The sequence below is a fragment of the Chinchilla lanigera genome, unplaced genomic scaffold (assembly GCF_000276665.1).
Source record: "Chinchilla lanigera isolate Chin_1 unplaced genomic scaffold, ChiLan1.0 scaffold00099, whole genome shotgun sequence".
Classification (NCBI taxonomy): domain Eukaryota; kingdom Metazoa; phylum Chordata; class Mammalia; order Rodentia; family Chinchillidae; genus Chinchilla; species Chinchilla lanigera.
Genome location: NW_004955500.1, coordinates 223,216 through 248,103, shown reverse-complemented (window position 1 = coordinate 248,103; position 24,888 = coordinate 223,216). Strand labels below are relative to the sequence as shown.

The window sequence follows — 24,888 nt, the reverse complement described above, 5'->3', positions numbered from 1 at the left end:
TTTATTTTTTTGGTTTTTCTCCGGTACCAGGAACCGAACTCACGACCTTGCGCTTGCCAGGCAGGCGCTTTGCCGCTGAGCTAAATCCCCAGCCCCTGCTTGTGTGCTTTTAACCTACTACCTGTGATCATCTTGAAAAGGGAACCACATCTATTTTTTTAATGGTTAGCTCAGAATTTAGCCTCTAATAGATACTGATTAAATATTGCAAAAGTGTAATCCATGAATGAAATGAAATGAATTCATTGGAAAGAAATCTGTAACCACATTGCACATGTACTGAACTTTTTCACTAATGTTAAGAAAAAGTAGTGCTTAGTCCTTAATATTAATCTCAGCATCACTGAAAGACATCTCTCAAAATGAACTTGGAGCCTAAGAAGAGTTGCCATTCTTTATCTTGTTTGTTTACTATCTAATTCACATATTCATGGGGGTAATAGATGAATGAGTATTTTGATCTCAAATACATGGGTTTTAATTTTTTTATCAGAAAGACTGCTAACAGAATAGTGGCAATACCAGATTAAAAAAGAAAAAGCAACACTGTCAGCAGCAAATTGAAATAAATGTTTACAAGACCTATGTTTCAGGTAAATTATTAAAGAATTTTAATGATCATCTTTTATTCTACTTTATTTTTTAAAAATCAACATTATATTGCCAAGAAATGAATAAACCTCAAATTTGAAAAATTAGACATTTCTTTGGGTTTCATTTCACATATAACTTCAAGTTTAGTGTTTTTTAATTTACCTGAAAATTATGTTTGAAATACCAGCTCATGTTCTCCAATTTTTATATTAATTTCTTCAGAGAAATTTCCCCTGTAAAATCTTTAATGGAGTTAAGACCCAGTCATTACCTCCTTCGTTCATTGAACTTCCTGTGTGCTGCAGGATATTTGAACCTGTGTCCCTTTGATCCTTCAAAAGCAGATAGGGAAACCAAACTCCAACAAAACTGTTTTTGTTTCCATTTCTATCTATTTTGAAAAAGTTTTCTTTTACTATAGAAGGAAATTTAAAACGATATGCTCTTGTTTCTCCTTTATTCCTTTTACCTAATGTGTCAACAACATCATCACTTTTGTCTTTGTCTTTGACTTTTGTATTTGTCTCCCAGCAACAGCCTGAGCACCTCCTTCTTTCCTCCCACTGATTAGCTTAGGATCCAGCCATCATTTCGCACACTGGCAGAATTAGGTAATGCCAACATTTCATTGGTGGTTTTTGCTAACTGGTTACCCAATCACATTGTGGATCATTTTACTCAACTATGAAACAACACAATAGAGTCCTGCATTTTGCAGGTATAACCTTAGAGATAGAGGAGCAGTTATGAAGCTCAAACAATCACACTCTTACCAACAAAGGAAATTCACACACCTCCATCTACCATAATCCATTACATTTTCCTCAAACATGCTTCATTCTCCTCTACCGCGGTGTTTGTCTATATGCTCTTTCACGCTGCTGTTAGTGGCAATCAGAGAGGAAAGGATGACCTTCTCATCTTTTCTTCCACCCAAAGTCTTTCCATGATATCACTGAACAATTGTCTTTCTCAGATAGTTTACATAGTTGTAGGAAATCAAAATTGAGTCTGACAGACTTAAGTAAACGAGCCACTTACTGCTACATAACCTGAGATGCACTTCATATTCCTTTGGAGATGTGAAAAAATGATAATAAAAACTTTATGACCTAGGATTGCCAGAGGCTTAAAGGATATAAAATATATAAGGTACTTGGTACAGTGCTTGAATTATATCAAAATTAAGTAAGTAGTATTCACTGTGTTATTATTCTTATTAATAATTTCATGACACATCCACACTGGGTTCCGTCCTCTCAATAAAACAGTAATATTGGGTGCTGCACTATACAGTCAAATTGGTTGTTAATCACTTTGTATGTTATACGGGTACTTGCAGAGAGGACACAAGCAATTCATCATGCCTTTTGATTATCTTTTTACATAGAAAAATATTATAAAAACTTAAAAATGAAACAGTATCTCTGAGTGCATGTCATGGACCAGAGTATTACTGGGTCTTCATCAACTAGAAAAATGGCTGACTATTTCATTACATACTGTTTTGCTACGTATTTTATCCCTTAAAATTAACATGTACACATGCAGATGTGGCTAGCTTACCTTACAATTATTCTGAATTCAGCTTCAGAAATGGTCCAAAGTGGATATCTACAAACCAATAATTATGAAGTTACAGTTAGTTAACTTGAAGATTAAACTTTGTCTACTTGTAATAAAAATTTTTAGTTATGATCTATAGAAAATCAGTTAAAATTTAATGCCATAGAAGTCTTAAATTTCTTCTTTGAGCTTTACAGTAAGATTTCAGTACATTTTTAAAGTACATTTATAAAATCAATAAATATATTCAGGCTAAGAGAGTTTGACCTTTTCTGATTTTTTTCATAGCTTATAATGGTTTGCATCCAAAGTACCACCTTATTCAGCATTATTGACTTATATTAAAAATTGATGATCCAAATAAAAATATAATAATACCACTGCTCAGTTTGTTCCGTTTTATGATGCAAAACTGTAAGACTAGATTGAAGCTTTTTTGAAAATTGTGTACATATCCACAGAGATAGGTAGCAGTACTTAAACCAACTGAAATATTGTTGTCATAAAATTCAAGAATTAACAATTCCTTATGTGTTGAGACAAAGATTACATCTAACTAGTATTCTAAAATATTTATTCTCACATGATGACTAGTGAAAAATTTATAGAAGGAAGAGAACAGGAAGAGTGCTTCAGATTTCCAAATCTTGATTATTTTGATCATTTTCATTGCCACTCTAATGGAAAAACACTCTTTCTCCTGAGAAAACCTAAAATTAGATGCAAAAACCAAAACACAAACAGACATTACATAAATCAACAGAGGTCCATTTGGGCTGTAATAGAGAACATTTGAGAAGACTTAGTGTCTACACAGACACAATTCAATTTAGGGGCCTTTGTGCGCCTCTGCCCACCCAACGATATTGCTTCTGGGTTACTCTATTTTGTACTTTAGTTTGGTGACTCATTTCAACCCAGATACTGGTTAAAAGAAAATTAGTGAAACAATCTAATTTTATGGAAGGCAGAAATAACAATGGCCATCCTTTCTGTTAGCTCATACGGGGTATTATAACAAAACTTGCACTATATTTTTGTTCCAAATCACTGGGGAAGAAATAATTGTTTCACATACAATCATTAAGAAAGAAAAGGAAATTTATTCAGAGATCTCTGACACATATCAGCACAGGACTTTTGTCTCATGTATTCCAAATACCTAATAGTCATAAATTCCAAAGCCTAATTATTTAGAAGATTCATTATCTTTTTCCCCAATTGGTATAAGTAAACAATAAGTCTACAGGTCATCCTCCCACCCTGCCCATTTTAGACAAACTATAAGACAGGTAACTTCCCACGATCATTTAGTCCAAGTCTAATCACTTCTTTCAAATTTCCCCCAAATCATGACTTTTGTATTAGTGTGAACTCATTGTACATAAATACAGACATTCCTCATTTAACAACCAAATTAAGTTCCTGCAAGGAGAGTTGGTTTATTGACAGGAACAGTTCATGCTTAAATTTTTTGACCAATTTTGCATGCTTATATCTGGTAATCTGAAGAATTAATTTGAAGACAACAATATGCAATATAACAACCATTGGTGAATTGCTACCATCTTGTTTAGTGAAGCTCTGTATCATTTCTAATGGTTTTTTAAATTATTTTTTATTCTCTTTAATGGTTTGCTCAATCTTGCCTTCTTACATCTAGTGATCCGAGCAACTTCATTGAAGTTAACAGGTAATATAACAACCACTGTTAATTCATATCATTTTGTTTTGAAACCCTATATCATTTTTATTGTTTTTCCTTTGTTTTGTTTTTGTCTGTTATTGTGATTTTGTTATTAAACTCCAACTTGTTGACTTTGCTGTTATTTGAATATTTCTTACATGAAGTACTATAATGTATAACAGAACATAAAACTACAGCACTATACAGTACAGTCAGCAAAGTTACAGTATTGTATAAACAAGGTGTACTGTAATATAAAAAGGACATTTAGACTCCATAAGCAAGATGCAAGTCTAAACAGCATGCCTTGGCTATTAGTCCAAACAGTCATTAATAGGTAGTCATTAAACAAAGAATATCTGTATTTCACAGTGATTTCTAAAGATTTCAAATTCTAGCACTCATGAATATGTTGTTTGTTTTACTTTGTTATTGTTAGCTTGTTTAGGTAAATAGAGACCACTGCTATAATAAAAGCACAGAATGTCTCTTTTATATTCATATATTGATTCTGCTATGTCTTCCAAAGCAGGTGTCTCTTAGGTGTGGTAGGACCATGGTTGAGAATAGCACATTATTTTTTAGGATCTTATTTTTATAAGACAATGATTTCAGGCAAAATTTTAGAGCTTTCGCTAATACAAACAGCCTGCTACAGCATATAGGTACACCACCACTGTTACAGGATATTATTTTCATAGGATCTAATTTTTAGACTATGCTTGGGTTTGAAACATTTTTAGGAGAAAAATAAATGGTTCAAAGAACTTAGAAATCCAGAGTCAACATCTTTACATTTGTTCCAGAACTGCACCTGCTTTGGGGAGATTTAGACTTTTAGACTAATGACTGGCAGGATCAGAAACCAGAACCAAATTGCTCTGAACTGTGCTTATCTACAAAAAGCTTTCATAAGTTAGCCAAACGTATGCTATTTTACTTGGATTGTTCCTGTCCTTTGATAAGCAGGTACAAAGAGGAAATGCCACTTTTTATATTTCATTTCTTCTTTTAAAAAGAAACGTAACTTTTCTTCTCAGTTTTATTTAACTTTAGGGATTTTGCTGTATTGAATCTCAAAGTATTTCTCAACTGCTTTATAGCTGATATAAAAGAAAACACTTTCCTTTCATGACTTGATTCAAAATAAGCACATTTAAAAGAATGTCTTAAGTGACAGCAAACTTCTTAGAGGATATACTTATAATTAGGTTCAATCCCTGGCCATTGTTAATTCAGAACCTTGGGAAGCTCAGTGTGAAAGAAATCCTCTTAAGACTTGCTGTTTATTCTCTGACTCCATAACTAATTATTTCTTCAGGTGTAGATACACATCCAAGTGACACCGGAGAGCTAGCCTTTAAATTATAAGCCTCCTTGATAAAATTTTAAGTAACAAGTAAAGAATGTTGAGGAAAGTTAAACTCTTCTCTATTTTAAAAAATGAGAAGTAGAAGTAACGCACAAAAAGAATTACTAAATAATCCAATTCCCGACCCCCCCCCCAAAAAAAAACAGAGGAGGGATTGAGAACAAGATTTTCTGGCAGACACCCTAGGTGAATTTGACATTTTATTTGAGGAACTGAGTCTCTACAATGAAAATATTGCTTTTCTTTTCTTCCTGAAAACTTTTATCTTTCACTTGAAATAGCATTTTATGGATTTTCTGACATATATTCATTTCCAACATCAGTATTCTTGATCTTTGGGTCCATTATCAAGAAAACTAAGGGTTACCACAGCATCACGTTAGTCAATCTGATAAGTGGCATGTTTAGCAAGTAACCAAAATGAGGTAGAGGATGAAGTGTGGGTGTGCTGGGCAGATAAAAGATTCACATCCTCCTCAGGACAGAGCAAGATGGCACGAGATTTAATCATGCTACTCAGAACAAGACATGGTTTAAAACTCACGATTTGTTTATTTCTGAAATTTGACATTTACTATTTTCTGATCCTGGTTGGTTAAGGGTAACAAAAACCATGAAAAAGTGAAATGCCATGTAAGAGGGTTCTACTGAACATGTAACATTAGCCCCTTCCTTACCTTTAAATTCTAGGGAAAACTTATAAGCATGAAAACAAAGAAAGATTTCAGAAAAGTTCAAGATAGACTTGACAGGATTTGTTCAGTTCTATATGCTTTTATTTTTGGATGTAAGGAATGGAAAAACATGCAATGAAGGATACCATGAAAGTTCTAGCATATTTGACTTTGTACAGATGTGCTATTACTTGAGATTTGGAGAAAGAGTCTGAAAGAAGAAAGAAAATAACTTTTAGAGTTCAATGACAGAAAATGGAGAAATATAAAAGAAAACTTAAAATCTGTACCTGAAATTATGAGGGAGGTCAAGGCTAGAGTTGTGGATCTGGCTGCCATTTTTGCTGAGGTGTAAAAGTTAATGCTGCGAGAATTACAGAACACGGTGAGGAGAAACTAGGGCTGGGAGAAGCCACACCAACAAGAGCCAAAAACACAGAACACTGAAAATGTGTGGTCAGTGAAAGGTATGACAAATTAAAGGTGGGTCACTGAAGCCAAAACCAAAAAGAAGACATTCAATGAAAACATGTTGCCAAGGGGCTTAACTAATTCAGAGAGTTTGAGGAGGACAGCAACTGCAGATATCAATGCAGCGAGCTATGTAAGAGTGACAAGTGAACTCTACAAAGTCAGCTCTGCCCAGCTTCAAAGATAGGCTAGGGACTTTGGAGATGTGGAAATGGTATGAAAACTGTTCCTTACGTAGAACTAAAACAGGAAAAGACAGGAAGAGAGAGGAAGGATAGAGGAAAAACTGTTTATCTTTTCTCATTTCTTAAATAGAAGTGCATGGAACATTCTTAAAGTTGGGAAGGTATCAAAAGAGAAAGCATCAGTTTAAGTCATAAAAATATAACTTGAGGGCTGGGGATTTAGCTCAGTGGCAAAAGCGCCTGCCTGGCAAGCGCAAGGTTGTGAGTTCGGTTCCCGGACCGGAGAAAAACCAAAAAAAAACAAAACAAAAAAAAAAAAAAAAACAAAAAAAAATATAACTTGACTGGGGCTGGGGATTTAGCTCAGTGGCTCAGCGCCTGCCTCACAAGTGCAAGGTCGTGAGTTCAATTCCCGGTACTGGGAAAAAAACAAAACAAAACAAAACAAAACAAAAAAAAAGAAAAATATAACTTGACTAACTGACCTCACAGTATATCCAAGAATTTCAAGTCACAAATCAATACTGGCTACAAATAAAATTCTGTCCTAGTTCTCTCTTAAAACAAAAGCAAAAAGTTGACATTGAGATATAATTTATAAGGTATAATTTATAATGTGCAGAATACTGCTACCCATTTTAAGTGTATAGTTTAAAGAATTTTAGTATTTTCCAAGAGACTTTACTCATATTAGATGTGTCAAATAATTGAAATATCTGGAACTCTTAGTCTTAAGGTCTTAGAGGTTATAGGAATTCACTCATGAGTTCCAAATACCCATTTGCTGGTAGAACACAAGGACTAGAATTTCAGGCCCATTTTTAATAAAAGAGGACAGTTATAGAGAACAAAGTAACAATAAAAAATATCAATTTTATAGGCTGTCATAGCATCACAGTACATCATGTGGAATGAGGCAAATGCTGTAAACAGTTGTGGTATTTACAATAGATAATTCACAAGCCACACTACGTTAATCAAATATCTTTTGTTTTATAAAATGAAAATGTATTGTATGTACCGTTGACTCACTAAGTAATAGTACAGTAGCATAGCACTCACAGTACATTTTTTATATCTAGAGTTTGTTTTTATTTGTTTGTAACAGTGCTGCCCAGGACAATTTTTTTTCTATTTCAACAAACCACTGTCTTCATTCTTTGGTTTAGTGCAGACCTTGAACTATAATAAAAATTCACAAATAACAAAATTTTTCATCTAAGTCTTCCTATAATTTTTTTTAAATTCATGGATTTACATACCCACACACCCCAATTTCTAAATGCTGATTTCCAGACGTGAAGTATGTTCATACTTTACATGTGATTAGAAAAAAGGTTTTACCCAAGAAGTAAAAAGTTAACAAAATAAAAGTAAAGATGAGCCATGGACTCTTTACAATAATATGGATGTATGCTACCCCATATCAGGATATTCTGCTTAGACATGTAAGCAAAAAGGTTCAGTTGCTTTGAAAATATAATGGAGACTAGAATTACAGAACTAAAACTAAACTGTGTAAGATCTGGGTTTCTTGGTAATTGTATCCTCGATTTAAATTGCTTCCCAAATTAAGATCTAAAGAAGGACATACACCTAAGGAAACATCATTATGGTGGTGGTGGGGGATTAACTGCACACTTCCCTGGAATGTGTTAGCTATTCTTCAAATATAGTACCTACATTTATTTTAAAATTTTCTCTTCTGTATATTAGATTGAAAAATACACTTTCTTATTAAATATTTTTAATCTTCTTAGGACTTTGCTCTACTTGCTCTCTCAAGGACTTTAGTAAGTTTTGATTTTAAAAAAGCTAGAGAAACATTTAAAACTCATTGAAAAGTAAGAGTTTAAGAGCATAATTTAAATGTTTCTCATCATAATGAAAAAGATCCAAGTAGCTAAATTATATGGAGATGAGAGTTAAATGTGTGACTTGTGCAGATCTTCATGAAATTGGATTGAGAAGGAAGCAGAGGAATATTATTTTCAAAGTATGGACTTTATCACATTGAGTATTTGTTAATTTTTCACAAAGATTGATAATCACAAGTCTCAGCTTTCTCACTGGAAATTTTCACCAGCTTAAATACATTTCCTACCATTGTTATTTTACTAGATGTTGCATGAGAGATTGCACATTTCCCTCTCATGGATGACAGAACTACTGATAGATCCATTTCTTCTCTTTAGTGGAACATTCAAAAATGAACTCTAGGCACTGAAATTCCCTTGAAACACTTTAATCATTAGTGCCCTCCTGCTACTGCCTTCCATTCTAACTACAGAAAACTCATTATGCTTGGGAATCTTCCAAGGAAGTCTTTAAAATCTGAATCTCCTTCCATCACCAATCCTTACATATGAATCCTAATTTTCAGAAAAATTCTCTGGTGTCCAGTTTTTTTCAACCTCATCTGTCTTCTCTGATCAGCTCAGCCCACTTATGTCAGCCAAGTCATTTTCTTACCTTGCAGTTCTTTTGTTTGCAATTACATATTTGTGCATTGTACTCTTCCTAGCTTCTGCAAACCAGTAAAAACTATTGACTTTAAATTATACTTACACAAGATGAAGCCTTGGCTTTAAAAGCAGGCAAGGGAAAACATCAAACAAAAATCTGAAAACCCGAATTTCTAAATTCAGAATATTTATAAAGATATATCTAGATATAGACATAGATATATAGATATATAAATTTTATTAGCAACCATAGTTATATATATGTGTATATATATACATCTATGTATATATATACATACATACATATATATATATATTTCCTTAATGAAGGATACAAAAAATCATTAACAAAAATATACTGGGCTTATTCTATGTACCCGATATTTCCAGGCATTGCAAATACAGTAATGATCAACAGAAATAACTCAAATGTATTTACTTTCATGAATCTTAAATTTCAGACAAAAGAAGTGATAAGCATGATAAAAATCAGTTCTGTGAAGACTGCATTAGGTCAGATCATACCTGCAGTCCTGTGTCCAATACTAAACTTAAAATGTATATCGTGTAAGCTAATGCTGCTGACACATTGGTTTGGAATTGTGTTTTGTCTTTTGTGCAAGATTTGCTTATGAATAGGAAGCATGTCTAACATGTGCCACGAATAACTCAGAATGCAACATAGAATAAAGTGTCAGTCAAAAACATTTTATAAATAAATAATGCTGAGCACCCTCATAAAGCTAACACTTTTAATGTAAGTTTTGTTTTTGGAAATCTCTCTGGGTTCATTCTGTTCACTCACCCCATAGGTTTAACACATTTAAACCAATAAAATGTTATGCATATTAAAATCATTTCCTAGGTCTACATACCTGTCTTAGCTACTTTTCTCATTGCTGAGACAAAATACCCAATACCCACAAGTTAAGGGAGGAAGGGTTTATTGAGCTCACAGTTTTTTGAGGTTTCAGCCCATAATCAACTGGCTCCAAGGCAGAGTGGCACATGGCAGAGGAGCAATAGTTCATTATAGTGGAAAACAACAAAAGCAACAAGCAGAGAGAGAGAAAGAGAAGCCTATTTCTGTCCCTTATATTGTATCCAGTCTACCCACTCTAGGGCAGGTGTAGCAGTCACACCCTTAATCCAAGCATTGGACCATGAATCAATCACAAAGTAGATTCAGCCACCTCAGAAAAGCCTGTCCAACCATGACAGCATTAGGCTTTGTGGGGACATCCAGACACAAACCATAACTATTTCTATTCTTATATTTTGAAAAATACATATGGCTTTTCAAGAATTTGAAAGGAAGAAAAATGTCTGAATCGTCACTGTGGCAGATGATGAATGAATGTAGAAGCAAACATTAAATGACTTAACTACCATTTTCTCAAATGCAAAGTGCCTGTTCAGTCAACAAAGAAGAGTAGGATAGGAATTTATCAAATTTTTGATCAGCAGTCTATCCCACACAACAAATCTGGAATTCAACTTTCTTTAATTGAAGTACTAATTTCATGGAGTTAGAATTTATTGAAGGTATTATTTTATATAAATGTTAATATTAGAATTGAGATATGGTGGTTGCATTGCATTTATCTTTAAAAGGGCAGATGCATCAACCAAAGCAATGTTTATGTACTTTTGTTTATGAAACATCAATTACTAAAAGTTTGTTTACTGATTGATTGGTAAACATTTTTATCATGACTGTTGGGTTATATAGACATATTCTGAAGGAAGAAATATTTTGAGTCAAAATAACATAGTACTTTGGGGTACTTTTAAGCTTTTTAGAAGTTATATAATTGATTTGGATAGAATGGGTAATTTAGAATTTCATGACAGAAGTACTTCTAAAAATTTATACCTTAGTTATCGGAAAGACAAAATACTCCAGCTTATTTTTAACAAAAAGATAAGGAAAGTGAGAAAAAGATGGTGCAAAGGAAAGTCTACTGTAAAACAAAGACTCATCTGCTTTCAGAAAAATGAAAGGGGACAACGATTCCCAATGATGTTTCTTCTCTTTCCTGTCCACAATCCTAAAAAGAGCAAACCATACACCACATAGTTAGTGTTATGTACTTTGCCCCTTATCTATATTTAAGTTGCTTCCCATAACAAGGATCACTGTGGAAGTAAGTCTGGAGAATTAAGCATCATACCATAAACTTCTAGCCCTATGTCATCCTCCAATGCCCAGTTTCCTAAAAGAGAATCTTAAACTCTTGGTTTTCATTTCAAACTTAAATCATTCTCCTTCTACCCTGTCTTGCTTTCCCTCGCAGGACAAACTGATACTGCCTGCATCTCACTTCCAATCTGCTCCTTAACAATGTTCCCTCCTCTTGCACGCTCCTAAAAGTTTTCTCATCAAGGTCAGTTGCCTAATTATAAGTAAGTTAAAAGCTACATAGAATATCAGTATGATTCTGAGTTCATTTGGATTTGTGCAGCTTTATCCTCCGTATTACACCTTTTTGCTTGGAAAAGCATCTTCTTTCAGATGCCTTTGTTTTATTCCTAGCCCTTGGATACACCTTGGGCCCTCTTCTTCGTTGGTCCTCTCTACCACTCTCTTCTTTTCCCACAGACTTTATTTCTGTTTCTCTTAGAAGACGCAGTGATGAATCAGATTTTGCAGGTGGCACACAGCGAGGCTCATTATACTTTAGTCTTCTCTTTCCTCCTTATCCAAGCTTGAAACAGGACTGCACTTTAATTCCACTTCTCCTTGGAAAGTAACAGTGTCTGAAGAGGAGATTTTAATGATGTCGACATCCTTTCAGTCCCAATGTCCTCATCATAAAGAAGCCCTTCTTCTATTGCTTAAACAATCACAACTTTCTAACTAGATTCTTTTCCCACTTTATGCAACACTGATTCAAATAAACCTCCCTATGGCTCAGCCTCGATAAACTGATTGGCCTCCTGAGATACATGGATGGCTTCCTACTTTCAGCTGACTATGAATTTTGAACTTATCAAGGTACACATTAATACTCACATCTCTTTTTGGTGAGCTGAATTTTGTTTTTTGTACCTGGAATCAAGCTCACAACCTTGTGCTTGCCATGTAGGTTCTATGCCACTGATCTATATACACCCCTGGCAAGCCAAGATATTTAACTCAGAATATTGAATTCCTACATAATCAAAATATGGCAAAAGTTCTACAAGTATAACTATAAAGTTAATGTTCTAAACACATAGCACTTGAACAAGGATAACCCACCTTTTCCCTACTTCACTTCTTCCCTATTGTTTATACCAAACTGGTTGTGGTTCTTTTTACCCTCTGGCTTTAGATTCCTCATTTCACATTTAAAGTTCCTTTCCTAGGTACCTGGCTATGAATCCATCTATTCACAACATGCTGTGCTTCATTCACATAGTGTATGATTACAGACAAATGAAGTATGATTGCTCCAATCAGACAAAATGGTCTCATTGCTTTTTACTGATACCATATGCATAAAAATACATATCTTTAAAATGGACAATTGAAGGTAGCTTCAAAACAGAACTTGATTTGGAATCACTTCAATAACTCAAAATTCCCTATAATATCTACACTATATGACTCTGCAGATACTACTTGTGCTACGAGCAACACACAGAATGTTGGGGCCCACCCTACTTGTTAACTCTGCTCCTCAGGGGCACACAAAAGCAGCGGGACAAAATCTTCCTCACTTATTGTCATCACTGACTAATCCTCAACTGAGGACTTTCTGAATCAACAGGGATTAGTTACAGTTTCCTGATTAGGCTGTCTAAACTGGAACATATATCTTTCTTAAACATAATACTCCATATTGGCAGAATATTTGCAAGAACATTATAAAATAAATAAACGTAACTAGACATTGAAATTTCTAGTTGAAAATTAAGCTTCTTAGCAAATTATTTTAAAGCCAGTGTGGAAAAATGTGCCCATGGGCCATTAACAAAAAAGACTGCAGGGTGAATTCTGGGTTTTGAGCCGTGAGAAGTGGTTCTAGATCCGTGCAGTGAGTCTGAGCAGCTCAACAAACTTTCAAGCCTTATTTTTTAACTGCAATACAGCAAGAGTTATTTATAATGTGATTTCCTACTAGAACAGTGTGAGTGTCTAGTAGTTTCATGAGACTTTACTGGATTTCTTTCTAGGTTTTCCTCAGTGCTGATTTCTGGAGTATGCACAAGGACTATCCAATCAACAAATGAAAATGCACTGAGGTTTCTGACTTAATAAGCAAAGCAGGACTCAATTCCTGGGATTGGAAAATGATTAATTAAATTTGAAACCCTAATAAGGGAGTTTCCACATGATTAGTTTCATGATGCACCTGCCCCTGCCTCTTCCACTGTCACTAGTAAAATTTAAGTGCTACATATTTCATATTTATTATTTTGCATATACATCTTAGATTATCCAATGTAAGTGACAGAAAATCATTAATAAGTCAGGCTTGTTTCAGTTATCAGATAACCTACAAACATCCCTTTATATATACATTTTGTTACCAAAATTTGTAATTATATTTTTATTTCTATGTTATTTTGTAGGACTTCTACTCTTTTTGGTGGCATATATGCAAGTTGACACAAGCTATAACACAACCTTTAACAATTTTTTGAAGGCTTTTATATTCAAAGCACTGCAAAGAATACATATTACATACACATCCTTATCTAGACAATAAAATTTAATGACAGAATTGAAGCAAAAGTTTCAGACAGAAATTCTGTTGATTCACTTTTACATACTTTGTTAGTGCAAAGTTTATTCCTCTAGTACTAATTTTATTTCTAATCCCAGATAATATTCCATCTAAATTGACTCTTTGGAAAAGATTCAAAGGGTTTTTAATTACTTTCCCTGAAAATGTTCTGAATGCAACACTGACCCTGAGGGCTATTTTTTTCCACATGACTGACTTGGTCAATATGCCTGTCTGGTTTATGAAGACTGTCACTTTATTCTCTAAGAGACTCTCCAGGTAAATGGCACATTCTGTGAGTTGCTAACATTAGATGGCTTCAGAAAGATTTGGCAGGGTTGAACAAAATGTAAAGTCTGGCATAATGCAGGCTGTGGACTCCAGCATACCTCAATAGACTTTTAATTTTAGTTTCACCAAGCTCCCAGGGATGCAGTCTCACTGCAAGCAAAATAGACTAGCTGGATTCTCTCCTCGGCTCTCTACAGAATAGTCCTGTTGTCCTTGAACCTTGTCCTCTCAACATATAGTTCTATTTTTTCTTAACCACATGTTAAAGAGGTATTTATACACGACTAGTCAAGGTACTGAGCTAAGGATAAAAATTGTCCCTAAAGATATATTGCCTTAAAAATATCTAAACTGTATAGGTCATGACAAAGGCAAATGCAAGGATGTGTTTGCCTTAGGTGTAAGACATCAGGACATATGAAAAGTGGAATAAATAAAATGATATTTAAATATAACAATTTAAATGTAAACAAAGGTGAAAATCTATGATGAATAAAATATAAAATTTTAGAACAAAAGCTCTATTCCCTATGCAGTTCAGCACCTCATACTTATCTGTTTGCTCTTCCACTGGTTAACTGTAAGTCACCATAGTTTAATTCATAAATGTCACAATAAATATGTTAAACAGCAAATTGATAATTTTATTTTTCTTCTTTATATATTGAATTTTACTGTTGGTCAATGCTTTATATTCTGCTCCTGTTTTTTAAAGAATTACAATTGATTCTGATGTTTAATAACATTAAAATTATGTTTATTAAATCAGATGTAGTTAAAGCTACCTTTCTTTCTTATTAATAAATATCAGTTCTTCACTGTCATCTGAAAAGAAGGTATTTTTTTCACGACTACTACATTTCATCTTGATAGCATTATTCTCTGTGATTTTTTGTGTTTTTATAAAAGCATCTTGAATCTACAAGTGAACATAGTACTAAATTCTTTAAACTTCCACAAAGATATGCTATCATAAGCCTGACTTTATAAGCAATAGTAACATCCCAGGACTAGGGGAAACCTATATCCACCAAGCATTTGTTGGTCCTCCTTTGAAGAGTGGCTCCCACTGACCATCAGAGCACACTGTTGGGGGAGAGCAACAAAGCGTGAAATAACACGTAAACAGAAATAGTCCTGCGACACACAGTAAACATGAGAGTCAACAGTGAACTGCACACACAATAGTGGAATGTTTATACAACAGTGATCTAATAAGACTATAAAGCAGCTAAAAAATGCTTATCACCTAGTGACACGATAGCCATGTTAACATCATAGCCCAATGCATTCCTGGTGTTTGTGATGATGCAGTGTAGTCGTATAAGAGAACAATACACACAGCTATATACAATACACAGTTATATACAGAACCTAGTACTGGATAATAACAAGTGACTATGTAATGGCTTGTATGTTGCTATATTATACATTGTACCATTAGAGTATATTCCTTCAGTGTATAACAGTTTACCGTAGGCCCCTACGCCATGTTACATTGGTAGGGCTCTCATATATCTCCTGTTTGCTGTGTCTAATTGCCTCAAGAGGTTGCTTCTAGCAGTTAAACTATACAATCTTGGTTTGTTCAACTACCCGCTATATGGGTCACACAGTGACAAACGCGGATAATGATGCATTTCTCAGAGTCTATCTCCATCGTCAAGCTGCTCACGACTTATGTGTACATATGAGCAAATAAAATAGCATATAAAGACCAGATGCGATGTATCATCAAATCCAAATAGTCCTTGATTACACGGAAGCATTAAGTGTCCTGTATCTTACCCTGGAGTAAATGCAGAGAGAGGCACAGGAGGGGCATTTCCCGTTGAAGCTCTTCCTCTCATCCTGGCCTGTGTTTCTTATTTTGCATTCCAACCAAGGAGGAGGCTTTTTAGCTGACCCAGTAAAAACATTACTTCAAAAATGTGAGGCCAACCTGTGTGTGGTTGCAGTTCAGCCAGAGAGACTACTAATTCTTGGCTTCCACCTTGTCTTTAAAGGGATTACTCACGCCTTTCTGTGGCATGGAACACAGTGATTAGCCAGAAACTGTCAGAGATGAAAATAACCTTTCTTTGTCATGCTCTCCAAACGTAGCACAGTTTCAGTTTCATGTAAGACCCGTACTTGTACCCAGCGAACAATGTGTTGGGGGCGGGGGATGCTCAGCCGTGCCCTAGTCATTTTCTGTCAAGGGGATAAGCCCCTAACCATCCCGAATTTACAAAGGGATTTGCAAGAGCAGCACAAACAAATGATTTAACGAAAGCGTAGCTATCACTTTGAAATTACGTATGGTCAGTTAACTCTGGCCCTGGAGGTAGAGGGGCTGGCTGAAGGGTCCCCTTTGTTCTGACTAGCTGTGTACACTGAAGGTGACTTCTGAACTGGAATTTCCTTCTGTGAAATGGCACTATTAATACCCATGTCATAAAGTTGTGATAAAAAAGGAAGAGGACACTGCAAATAATTTTTAAAAGATTGTTATACAAATATTGCAAAAGAATTTAAAGGCCAGTGACATTCATTTAGGATATGAAGTAAACTAGTAAAGCCGACCTCTATTTACTCAAGAAGAAACTTATTTTAAAATTATTTTCATCAGTCTACAGAAATATAAACTAATAAGCCATGATATTGTAATAAAATATTTTTTTATATTAAATAATCCTGAGGAGCACAAATTCAAAGATTTAAGAAATATTAATTATTCTTCCAATTTAGTAGGTTAAGAAAATCAATTGATTAGAAAAATAAAGCTATTTATACTTATCAAAAAACAAATAAGAAATATGGAAAGAAAATTATTTGTATTTAATAACTTTGTAGGTAGTATTTAATCACCGTATCAAAACTACATAGTAGAAATGAGATATCATAATTAAGGAATCACTGAAAATAAACATTTTATTTCATGTTGTTATTTGACATCCAGTAAGTTCCAGACTGAAATACTATGATAAATGAATTGAAAATTTCCAAATCCTGTCATTGATAATATAAAAGTATGTATTTCTTTATATTATTACATTTGTTTTCCTTGAAATAACTTTATAATTTATGGATATATTTTGTACAACAAAATTCTGAATAAAGTATATAAATCCTTCAATTGTATTTTACATGTTGATCAAGTTTTCTCTTTATTCCATAAATTCTCCTTGATAAGTGTTCATTACTGTTAATATAGGATTCTCAAACCTATCTCCACCTTAAATATCTCTTCTGCAGCCCAAATCAGCATTTTTAATTTCCTAACTAGACATTGTACTCAGATCTTTAAAACTTAGCCTTTTCCGGAAAAAATGTAACACCCCTCAGCGGCTGGCATCTGCTTTTGTCCACACATTCCTGTCTGAATGAAGAGCACTGTCACCCACACGGTGACTTCTACAGCGGTTACAACCCTGGCCTGACCCCAGACCCAGCTGATCTGCCACCAGATTAAATGGATTCCACTTCTAAAGCATCTGTCATCCTTATTACTGCATCTTCACTGTCTAAGGTCTCTTCTCACCCTCTTCCCTACATGCTCTAATACATACAGTCTTTCTCTGTGTTGATAGGTTGGAGAATCTATCTGAAGAAGCAGGAATTTTAGTAAAAAGTCTTGACAATGTTTTCAAAGAGATTATGGCTCTGTGGATCAATGTTCTAGAACCTTTTGGTAACTGATCTTGTCAAGACTCTTAGATTATCAAATCAACAGTCACAATTTTGTTCTCATATTATTTTTTTCTTAAAAGCATTTGACACAGTTAACCACTACAGTTAACTCTATTTTGAAAAATGTCACATTTTGTTTCTTGACTGTTACCCAATCAGATAGTTTTTCTCTCATACTGCTGGAGACTAATTCTTGTCATCTTTTGATTGTTCTGCCTCTGTTCTATCTGTGAAGGTGAACTGCTTTAGAACATACACAATCTGCCCAGTTGCGCTCATTAGACCCATGTTTCTAAGTGTCATTTGTGAATCAGATCTACCCATCGGTCTCCTACATTTCCACTGAGCTCCAAACTCTCCTACGGCTCAATTAGCATCTCCACTAGAAATTAAATAGACATCAAAGCTTAGCACAGCCAAATGTGATGTTTTCCTCCATTTCCTTTCTGAGTCTTCTCAGAAAATGTCATCAACATTCACAATGTAACTCAAGTCAAGATCTAAAGCAAGAATCTAGTTATTCCTGGTTCTTTATCACATGTGTGATATTTATCCATTATCAAGTCTTGTCAACAATACCCTCAACTAGGGGCTGGGGATTTAGCTCAGCAGCAATGTGCCTGCCTGGCAAGTGCAAGGTCCTGAGTTCAATTCCTGGTACTGGAAGAAAAACAAAAACAAACACAAAAAATACCCTCAACTAACCTAATACCACATATATGTCTTATTATGTACGGCCCAATACATATAATATAAAACACTGCACCCAAGAACTATAAACATTCTTTCCGTATGCGTATGGAATGTTTACAACTGTTAAAGCAAGACGCAGATATTAAATAGATTACATTCTCTAATCTTTGTTTTGTTTTGTTTTGGTTTTGGTTTTGGTTTTGGTTTTTCTCCAGTACGGGGAACCAAACTCATGACCTTGAGCTTGCCAGGCAGGCGCTTTGCTGCTGAGCTAAATCCCCAGCCCCATACATTCTCTAATCTTAACAGAAATATAACTTGAAATCACTCACCAAAATATAAAGTAGAAAATCCTCATCTGTTGGGAAATTCAACAATATACTGCTAGGTAATCCATGGTTCAAACTAATTTAAACAATGCCTTCAGAGTATCATTTCATGAAGGATGAAATTATAAGGGGATACTGCCAAGATGCTTCAAACTGTATGTCTGCCAGTCCTCATGACCCAGACAGTAGGCCTGAAACTCCCCTCAGCTTAAGGTTAGTCTGGTTTCTCGGGGAGGATAGGTCCCTAACTTCACTTTTCCTCTGGCATATATTTTAGGAAACTGGAAATTATATTCTCTGTCCCTTTGAGATATAAATCTTCCAAAAGCCAAGAAAGTCTTTCTCAATGACAGAGAAGCTATAGTCTGTTTGAAAACGTAATTGTTGAAAAGGTAGGATGCAGTCTCTGTGGGGAAGTCTAGTAGGATTTGAAAAGATTCCACAAAGGCCCATACGTTAGAAGTGTGGCCACCGTCTGCGGTACTGTTGGAAGTGGTAGGAACTAGAAGGTGTAGCTGTGAGAAAGGAAGCTGAGTCACTGCCCTTGGAGGGGATGCCGAACCCCCGGCCAGTTCTTTCTCTCAGCTTCCTATCTGCCACGAAGTTAACAGCTTTGTTTTACCACATAGTCCTCGCCATATTTCTGCCTTCTCTCTAGCCCCGAAGCAACGGAGCCAGTTGACAACGGGCTGAAACTTCTGAAATCATGAATCAAATAAACCTTTTCTCTTCTAATTTTCTCAGCTTTGGGCATAGTGACAAAAATCTGACCATCACAGGGCCTAACTTAAGCAATATTTAGCAAGCCCAGATGGCCTAATCATACTGACCAGCCTCTTCCTGTAATACCCCCTAGTGCTTTTGTATAATTCATTCTAGCACTTAAAAGTCTTTCTACCTTTCAGTTCATTGAATCTGCACTCAATCTCCCACCCATGTTATAATAATCTTAAATAAAGCTTTCCTTCTCTACTTATCTTGATTGGAGCAAAGGTTCTATGACATGCTCCACCCATAACTTCAAGAAAAGCTCTTTAGAGATACTGTTCACCAATCATCACACTCCTTCCTACTCCCTCTAAAGAAGAAATGTATTTCTCACTCCATTAATTTTGAATATGGCCATGGAACTTGCTTCTGCTGAGAAAGAGCATCAATGTGAGGAGATGCAAAGTAGCCACCTCTGTGAGACTTAAAAGTACTTAAGTGTTTTGGCTTGGTCCATGCTATTTCTGCCTCCAACTCCTGGCCCATCACATCCCTTGCTATGCCTAGGCACAGACTGAGTCCCTGTGGAAAAATTCTGGGACTCCAAGTGTCTCTAGCTTGGAATGACACCTGGAGCAAACCTACTACAGGGAGTGCCTAGATCACTCAGTGAGAAATATAAATCATACATTGCACAGTGATCATTCCGGTTCGTGACAGAGCACAAATATGACAAGAATTCCATAAAAATTCCTATGGCCAAAATGTCATAGCTGGGGCTGGGGATTTAGCTCAGCAGCACAGCGCCTGCCTGGCAAGCACAGGTCATGAGTTCGATTCCTGGTACCAGAAAAAACAAAACAAAACAAAACAAAATGTCATAGCCGTAGTTACATCATATCCCAGCATAATGTATCACTTACATGTCTATGATGATACTGGTATAAACAAATCCATGCTACAATTTGTAAAAAAGCACAAGACATATAATTATGCATAGGATATAATATTTGACAATGAAAATAAATGCTTCTGATTTCTATATTAACTACATTATTCTTTTTGTTAGTTCAGAGTTCATTTCTTCTACTTATTAAAAAGTTAACATAGAACAACCTCAGGTATGTCCTTTAGTCAGCTTTCTGTGATTATAACAAATACCTGAGATTATGTATAAGCAGAAAGGTTTGTATAGAATCACCGTTTCAGAAGTTGCAGTCTATGACAGGCATGCCTTTGTTTTGGGGTGTGTAGAAAGGCAGCACATCATGGCAGGAAACATGAGGTAGAGCAAAAATTCTCACATTATACACAGGAAGTGAAAAAGAGGGTGAAGAAGAAGCTAGAGTCCTATGAACCCTTGCATGGGCATGTCCCCAGTGACCTTGTGACCCACCTCTTAAGGGCTCCATCACCTCCAGAAAGGGCCATTCTGAGGACCAGGCCCTTAATACAGTAACTTGTGAGTGACATTGAAGGTCCCAACAACAGAGGGAGATGTGTTTCAAGCTGTTATTAAACAAGAAATAAAATGTTCCAAACGCTAAGTTTATACAGTTGAAAAATTCCAGTAAAATAATTAACTTCTGATTGAAGAAAAGTATCCTTTAATAAACTTTGTGTAACCTAAGTATACAGAATTTATAAAATTTACAGTAGTATAAAGTAACAACTTAAGATTTCACATTCACTTCCTGAATTACCCAGAATAACTCCAAGTCCTGTAAGCTCCATTCATGGTAAGTATCCTAGACAGATGTATTTTTTTTTTATTTTTAATGCCATATTTTTATTGTACTTTTCCTATCTTAAATGTTTAGGTACATAAATATCAATGTTTTGCAATTGGCTACATTTATTATTCCATTCAGTAACACACTGTACAGGTTTGTAACTTGGGAGCAATAAACTATGTATACAACATATCGCCAAGGTTGGTGGGCTATACCATTCAGGTCAGTGTAAGTACACTCTACAATGTTAACACAAAAAATAAATAGCTAACTGATGATTTCTCAGAATGTTTTTCATCTCTGAGCAATGTGTGGCTGAAAGCCATTGACACTGAGGTTGTGAGGATAATGTCACATATTCACAGTAAAAGTATTCACTTTTCATTGAATTAGCAATAGATATTACATACGTGTGAGGCCGTGCTATGTCTGTAACTCTGTATTCTATGGCACCAGGAACAAAGACTCAAATCCTGAACATTCCCTACATGGCTCTCCATGACCTGATTCTTACAGAACTCTTTAACCTTATCTTACTTACATTTTCTTTCTTTTTCTTCATATACTAGAAAGTGGCCTTTTTAAATTGTCCTAATGTACTGTGTTTCTTCCATATGCACAAAAATTCCTATATTTTTCTACCACAGAACATTCTTAGCTGCACAAGCCTCTTGGCTTCTTATTTACTTAATATATTCTTATTAATCCTTCAGTTTTCCATTTGAACAGCACTACCAGGAGGGTCATTCCTGACCTTCTCTTTAGGATAAGATTCCTTTCATATGCAGGTTTATAAGTTCCGTCTATTTACCTTCAGAACACTCACCCCACTTTTTAATCATATGCTTTCATTATTATTATTATTGTATGATCAGTTTCTGTTTTAACCACTAGAATCTAAGATGCAGAAGACAAGGAGTCATATAGGTATGATTTCATTCATCATTTTATATACACACAGAATAGGTGCTCAGTTCTTATGTTTGAATCAAGCTATAAATTTAGCTCCAGGTTTGAGAATCTGTGATAGCTAACCATTTCTCTGAATTTTCAAAATTTCAAGTCTGTTCTCCAAGGTGATGACCTGCACTGTGTGCTCTACCAACCACTCCTTATCTTTTTATCTTATCAATTAAAAATTTAGAGTACACTTAGCAGTCCATCAAGAATGAAGATATTCCAGACAATGCCAAACGTTCGCCCTAAGTCTCTCTTGCGATAATTTAAGATAACTTCCTCTTCCTTGGAAACTGGAAATGGCTAACCTAGAAGTGGTCTTTTTACATTCACAAAAGAAAAATTCATGATACAATATACCCCTGTGAAATCACAGTTCAGGGTTCACAGCTTCAGTTATTCGTGGATTTTTCCTTAGAGCCTAAGTAATAATTATTGAGGAAACCCCTGCAATTTCAGGGAAACCACAAATATCCTCCATAACTTTTTTTTTTTTTTTTGGTGGGAGGTTTGAAAGTAGCCAAACCCAGAGCATTATTCAGTTCTCTTTGCTGCTGATTGGCTTCTGCCCTATAACCCATCTCTACAAATGCAACAGCCTTCCAGCATCATAACTGGTCCCTGTAGTGTAACTATCTTCAGTATTCCGGTTTTGTTCTTCTTAAATCCCTAAGATCCCTAAGATGCTGCCAGTACTCCCTGCACCTTCTAAGGCTTTATTAATACAGTATTTTATTAAGTTAAATTATATAACTGCCAGAGACATAGCATATTTAAGGTTTAAACTATAAAAACGGGCATTTATAAGCATTTTTCTGACCATATCTGAAATTTGTGGTTATGCACAATTTGTGGGGGCTCTAGGAACATAACGCCCATGAATTTCAGGGGTCCACTTATACATTCTCAGTACTCCTGTGGACCAAAATAAAGTTTAAATTGTGCTCTTAATTTCTATTCATTCATTAAAAGGAACAGTTACTGCTCATATTGCCTGATCAGTCTTGCATGCCTGTATCTGGTAATCTGAGCAACTACTTTGAAAATGACATATGCAATATAATAACCATTGTTAATTTCCTATCATCTTGTTTTGAAATTCTGTATCATTTTTATTGTTTTTTCTCTCTTTAAAATGAAAAAAAATCCAGGCACCGTGGCGCAGGCCTGTAATCCCAGCACTCGGGAGGCTGAGGCAGGAGGATCCTTGCGAGTTTGAGACCAGCCTGGGCTACAAAGTGAGCTCAAGGCCAGCCTGAACAGCATAGCAAGACCCTGTCTCAAAAAGACAAAAAGTAAATAAATAAATTTTTAAAAAGAAAAGAAAATTTAGCTTAAATTATATATATGCTCACTTGTAATAACTGAAAAGTGAACGTATTTGAGCCTGATTGTGAATTAAAGATCAAAAAGACCACTCAATCTGAAATTTGAACACCTTGTGATGTCTGTGTCCAGCAACATGCACCACACGAGAGACATTAGCAAACATACACAGCAGTCAGAGTTATCCTGCACTGACATTCATTTTAAATTAGAATTAAGGTGTTAGGGGCTGGGGATTTAGCTCAGTGGCAAAAGCGCCTGCCTGGCAAGCGCAAGGTCGTGAGTTCGGTTCCCGGTACCAGAGAAAAACCAAAAAAAAAAAAAAAAAAAGAATTAAGGTGTTAATTTGAAAGTTTGATTAAACTTAGAAACTTAGCCTATTCAAAAACCAACATTTCACTTTCTCTGTGATTCTAATCCTTCATGGTTATCCATGGAGAAAACCAACAGAGCCCTCCAAGCAAAAGGAAAGGGAGGACCCCCCCAAAATAAAGTATAGTGGTAAGATTAGAATATTATTAACAAAACAACTTAAGAAATACTCATATCTGCAACTGATGGAAAACAGTAGGAAAATTTTCTTATTCTGGATTAAACTCATCCACCCAGGAAATAGAGTAAAATTTGAAAGAGGTTGTAATGCCATATGTCCAAAGCCAAATGAAAGCAAGTAATTTATCTGACTGAATATTAAATTTTAAAAATTGATTATGAAAACTTTACGGGAAAAAAAAAAGAACAGGAAAGAAAACTGCAAAGTAAAGAAGGAAACTACTCTAGTAAAAACTGAGAGAACAAATATTTTATAATTATCATTTTCTGAATCTAAGGTACTTTAAAAGGACATCTTTTATTATTTTATGGGAAAATCAAGTTTTGCATAAAGAAAAGAAACAATTACTAAACAAATGGTCCCTATTTTTCTAAAAATGGATACAGATGAAAAGTAATATAAATTTAGAAATGTTTAAATAAGTCTGTTGGCTCCCATAGCAAATGAATTGTCCAATTTTCTAAATTTTGTCTTCTTTACAGATGCTATATTTACTTGCAAAAAGTCTACCTGGCAAGTACATTTGTGAAATGCCACAAGATTATAATATTCGCTGAAGATTACAAGGCACATTTATCAAATCTTATTTGACTAACCTTGATATTTTCTCATTTTATTTGATGAGGCTGTGATTCAGGAATGACACAAGTGTGTTCTTCATTTTAAGGTTCTGAGAGGGTGGGAAATTAATCCAACTATGGTGTTCAGAGGTGGAGACTCTGAGAAATGATTAAGATTAATGTCACCAGGGTAAATTTCTCATAATTGAATAATGATGGCTCATGAGAAAATGTTACAAAATCAGAATGCGAACATTAATCCTCCCTATGTCTCTCCCTATGATGCCCTATACCACCCCAGGACTCTGCCAAAAATAAAGCATCACCTGATATGCCT

General features: G+C 35.0%; 1 protein-coding gene across 4 annotated transcripts in view; it reads right to left on the bottom strand.

Moving 5' to 3' along the window:
• Positions 1-24,888, bottom strand: part of Cntn1 (contactin 1) — a 385,843-nt gene that overhangs the window by 292,443 nt on the left and 68,512 nt on the right. For 2 of the 4 annotated variants that reach the window (XM_005406569.2, XM_005406565.2), the window contains exon 2: positions 2,161-2,208. The exons of 1 other annotated variant lie outside the window; for it this stretch is intronic. The gene's annotated coding sequence lies outside the window, so the exon portion shown is untranslated. Of the gene's footprint in view, positions 1-2,160; positions 2,209-15,808; positions 15,828-24,888 lie in introns of those variants that run through there. One more of the 4 variants, XM_005406567.2, reaches the window with a different exon arrangement.